Source organism: Echinops telfairi, unplaced genomic scaffold (genome assembly GCF_000313985.2).
Source record: "Echinops telfairi isolate 266 unplaced genomic scaffold, ASM31398v2 ScPeMD7_7420;HRSCAF=8458, whole genome shotgun sequence".
Classification (NCBI taxonomy): Eukaryota; Metazoa; Chordata; class Mammalia; order Afrosoricida; family Tenrecidae; genus Echinops; species Echinops telfairi.
In genome coordinates, this window is record NW_022111320.1 from 43,107,670 (window position 1) to 43,113,073 (window position 5,404).

Below are 5,404 nucleotides of genomic sequence, written 5' to 3' on the forward strand. Positions count from 1 at the left end.
GAAACTCAACCTGGGTGTGAATTCATGCCCCAAAGGAGTAAGCCAAAATGATAGAGGCTGCAGAGTTTCCGCATAAAAGCTTCAAAAAAAAATCTATATCCACCTCCAGGCTCTGGGGTTCAAATATTATTATGCAGGCAGAAAATTTTTAGTTCCTCATTTTTCATTTTCTCTCTTGCCCCTCTTTGGTTACTTACTTAGGAGCTTAAACAATTTTGTTTGTTTGTTTTTGTTTTTTGTGAGCTTAAACAATTTAAATCAGAGATTCTCATGAAAATGTTTAATATGAGATTTTAGATGGAATTTGAGGAAAACAGTGGAAAATAACTGTACTTATTCAATCTATATATGATCAAGAGACACTGTAACATTTCTAAGAAAACTGTTTTGACCTGAAGACTCTTAATAAATTATCTTTAGTGACCTGGTTCTAAATTATTTTTTCTCAAGTGTATGGAGACAGTAAGTTAACTCTACTAATTAACCCTGGTGCCTTGTCTGAGAGGAGATTTAGAATAATTGGAGGACCTGACATTTACCTTGTGGATGAACTCCGAGTGGGCCACAGGGAGACAATTCTGCTTCCATTACTGTTGCTCTAAAGATGGAGTCTGTCTGAAGAACACTTCAGCCTTGTGCACGGGGCCTATACATGCTGGAGTCCAGCCAAAGTGTAACCCCCACGCTGTCATGCCCATGGAGATGCAAGGGCAGAGTCCCATCCTGGCACCCCTTCACTGACGGTGGAACAAATGCAGGAAGTTCTAATTTCCCTCCCCTCCAATTAGTAAAATAGTCACTCTGGCCTCTGAAACACCCAGAGGATCGTCACTCTGTTGCAGATACTGGAGCTTTTCCCTGCCTTGAGGTGAAAGGATCCAATGGGATTTCAGGGGCAATGACTGGCAGACAGGGAATTCATCAGACTCCCTCTTTCAGGTCTCTACTTCAGACAACTCTTGATGCCATACTCCTGATATCTAAAGCAGGTGTACACAGGATAGCATCTCAGCAGTTCCCTATACCAAGTGCCCACACCTGTGGTTGAAAACCAGAAAGATGCAATCTTCCTCTTGTTAGCCACATCCTCCTGGTGACTAGAGGTGCAACCAGTTCATACCTTTTCCCACCCTGAGGTCAGTGATAAAATAATGATGCAAGGGAAAGGCAAAGACAAATGCCCATACAATTACGAGTTAAGGGACTGAGGACAAATATTATTATTCCTTGGACTTAGTGAGGTGCAGGAAACTATGGAAAATAAAAAAATGAATTCACATTTTTAGTTCATAGTTTCGTCTTAATAAAGAATCTGCACACATATTTAAATCGGAGTGTGCTATGAGATGGAAACACAGTGTTCTGCAATGTGTCCATTCTTACTTGATTCAGTCGTGTTGGGGACAACAGAGCCGGTGTTTCAGGATGGCTCTCTCTCTTCTGATATTCCGGGGAGGCCAGACATGGCAAACAGTGTCCTCAGCTCCTCTGTACATTAAGGAAGAAGAGAAAGCCTAGAAATAGAGGAGAAACAAAATGGCCACTTAAGTTTGAACTCCAGAACATTCTAAACCTTGGTACTTGGTAGCTAATTATATTTCCAGACAGGTGATGAACACAAACAAGGCTTTATTCCTATGGTCTCTATGTTCCCCTCCCCACGAAAAACACACAGTAAAAATAAGAAAGGTAGATTTGAGTAATTTATATCCTCAGAAACATCCACCCAAGTAGGAAATAGTCTCTGCAGAGAATTTGGGTGAAATGCTGCTTCTGCCATGACACATGCAGTCTTCTGACTTTACCAAGATCTGTCAAAAGTTGACTTGTAAGTTTAATTCATAAGAACATTAGAAACAATGATGCCGAGGACCGAAACAGTGATTTCCCTAGCCAGTTATTAAAATCCAGCTAGCATCCACCCTCTTCCTTTTGTGGCTAGAATGTAGGCGTGTCCAAAGGAATTGGAGCCTCCGTCTTAGACCAATAAGCAGCCTTGAGGAATAGGTGGCACAAATAGTCGAGTTAAAAGACACAGCAGCCCTGAGTCATTGGGATTTCCTGGAGGTATACCCACCTTCATGAGAGAAAGTAATTAATAAAGCTTATTTCTGCCACTGTTGTTCTGAGGCTTTTTTTTTTACTTCAGAAAAACCTAATCCTGATGTACTTAAGGAACTGTTAAAGTATCGCGTTCATGGGTGAGATGACTTCTCATCCCCACTAGGGTCTTCGGGAATTAGAGTCAGGCCTACCTCTAGAAGGAACATGGCAAGATGGAAAAAGGAAAAGGGGTCCTGTTTTGTGGGTGCATTGTGGGAAGAGGGAAGACCACTGGCTATGAGACTGGTGTATCTTGAGTTACACAGTCCAGTCAAAGCCCTAGTGGGGCCCAGTATGTAACATATGGAGGAGGTGAGCAAACAGAACACTACCCAGCTCCCGGGGAGCCAATCTCATAATGGTCCGTGGTGCAGAGTAATGGAGGTGATCACACACCAATTGAGATATCGGAGGGGAGGGCCTTGCCCTTGCTCCCACCTCACTGCACTTTGGGGTGAGGCTGGAAGAGAGGGTGTTAGAATGGGCACTGCCCCGACTCTGCACAGACCCATTACTGAGTTTTAGGCTCGGCCACCCACCCAAAGGTCCTGGGCCTGACACGGGGCCCAGGCCATGGTGGGGAAAGGGGGATGCACATTCCCAAGGACCAGACCTGGCTGGTCTGCAGAGGTCTTCAGAACAGAGAGCAGGACTGACTAGTCCCTCGGAGGCTTCAAGCTCTGAGGTCTCAGCATGGACTGGTGGCCCCTCTTCCTCTATCAATCACCAATTCCAAAACCAAATCTATTGCCACTAAGTTTATTCCCACATATGGCAACCCCATGTGATACAGAGTAGAACTGCTCCCTGGGTGGTTTGCTGTCATTGTTTTCCTAATCAATGCCAAATGGTCAGATCTTTCTTCCACAGTGCCACCGGGTGGAAGTGAACTGCTAACCTTTTGGTTAGTTTGTGCCACAAAGGCCTTCCTCCAAAGACCCCGACCCTATAAAATCTCCACCCACTGACTCCTGTGGTGCATCCACTGAACATTCACCCCCAGGGGACTGTTGACTAGAGTAGAGGCTGATATGTAATTGACAGGCCAAATCAGAATTTGCCTCTCATTCATTAGCCATCCTATTCCACATCCATAGCCTGTTACCATAGAAGGAGACTTTTAAGAATAGAAAGTTATTTTTGCTTTGGACATCTAAATGTAATATTCACGAATATTTCCCTATAGCATCAATAATAGGTTTTAAAAGATGATAAATCTTTGTATATACTATCAAGCCTGTGAAAGGATGAAATGGTACTTACATAACATCCTGGCTTGAAGCATTTTGCTAAGACAATCATGTTGACTTATTGGATACAAGAGTACAATGTTTCGTGGCCCTACTGTGAATTAGCTAGTGGCAATTATTTCTGCTTGGAATCAAAACAAAATGTGTGTTCCTTCTTTTGATGATTTTGAATGCATCTGTGGTCCAGTTGCAACATCTGGAACTTGTTGAATCTAGCTTTTAAAAACAGAGATTTCTAATATTAATTTTGATTTTGAATGGACGAATATTTACTTAAACTGGGGCTGCTTGATATAAAATGTTCAGAGTGCTGGGGAAAAATAAATTTGTCTAGTTTGTGTCTTGAAACAAAGACTTTTGTGATACTGGATTCCCCAAAATTTTACTGGTCAGATTTTACATAGCTGCCCATTAAACATTTGAATGGTCTATTAGCTGGGTAGCATTTCTTTTAAACAATGAGCAGAAAGGTCAAGAAAATACAACTTATTTTAGACTTAAAGCCAAGCGATCTTTGGCCATTTAAAAGTATGTTTTAAATGAAATAAGAACTTTTAAAAGTTCCTTAAGCAAAGTCTTAAAATTTGGTATCATGTGGACTTGAATTGTGTTAAGATTTCTTGTGGAATTCACTATTTTTCTAAGGCAAAAGAATCAGAATCCATTTTTTAAAGTATTCAATTAAGGCCCACACTGGTATTTCTAATATTAAAGTTTATTTGAAGCATAGCTTTAAGCAAAAGTAGGCAATTAAAAAACATGGAGTAAATGGCCAGATACATATTTTCCTGATTGACTCTTTTGAAATTAACTTTTTTTTTTTAAAGATACTGGAAGTAATTCATGCTCTGTGGAAAATCTTAACTATTTAAGTTAGTGTGAATAAGATAATTTAAAACACCCATCCATCCCACTTGTGTTTCTATGGCAGAGTATATATTTTTATTCCTTTATCAATTTTCAACAAACTTTAAATTGATCAAACCAGAAACTAGACAATACATGAATCCCTTTTTGTCTTTCTGAAGCAGCTTAAAGTACTAACAAAAAGGGTAACTATCACCAAACAATTGATCCACATGTTTTAGTGAGATCATCAAACCTTATGGCTAATACTGTTTTAACTACTATAGGAATTAAAGATGTATATGGTAAATTCAAACAAGTCCACAGAACCAAAATACAGCCTGGAGTATATCCCACTAATTTCAAGAACAACTCAAGAACATATTTGATGCATTATACACTAATGACAGAAGACTTGGTGAGCTTTAGGATGGCTTCAAGAACATCATACATGAAGAAACCAAAAGGTCACTAAACAGGCAGGAAAGAAAGAAAATTGGTGTTCATTCCCATCCAATCAGTTGTGGCCAGAAAAGAGAGGTCATATGGCATCTTGGGTTCTCTGAAGGGCGGACATGTTTTTGTTTGTTTTATTTTAAACCAAGGATATATTCCTTGTTGTGATGTCTTAATTAATGTTTTCTATTTTACCTCTTTGGGTTCTAATATCCATCGCAAGGACTACACAAAATTCATGGACAAAATTCAGGATTAAAGGCTTTATTAAGGGAGTTAACAGGTAATTCCAAGGAGAAATGCTTAGGGCTGAATGCTTATCAGGATGTTTTACCAGGTTTGCTAATCAATGCCCAAAGGGCATATCACTCCTTTCTCAACCGGCAGGCATTCAGCTCCAGCTCCAGGGGTCTCCAACCCCAGCACCCTGAAGTAAGTGCCCAGAGGCACTCCATTCCAGTAACCCTCAGACAGGCAGCACTCAGCTCTGCTTCTAACAATCAGCAAGCCCATTTTCACCAATTAAGCACCTAGAGGCACTTCACTCCACAAGGCAGCTTCATGCACCACAGTGCTCAGCTTTCCTTGCTCCATTCTGTTCCTTACTCTGGCTCCTGGTTCTGTTGCCCTTCCTCTGATGTTACAGTTGTCTCTGGACCCAGGAGGTTCACTGTGCAGGAATCTTGTGTCCAGAGGAGGTACTGGATTCTTGGCTCTTACTGGTAATAGCGGGAAGTCTTGGTTGCCTG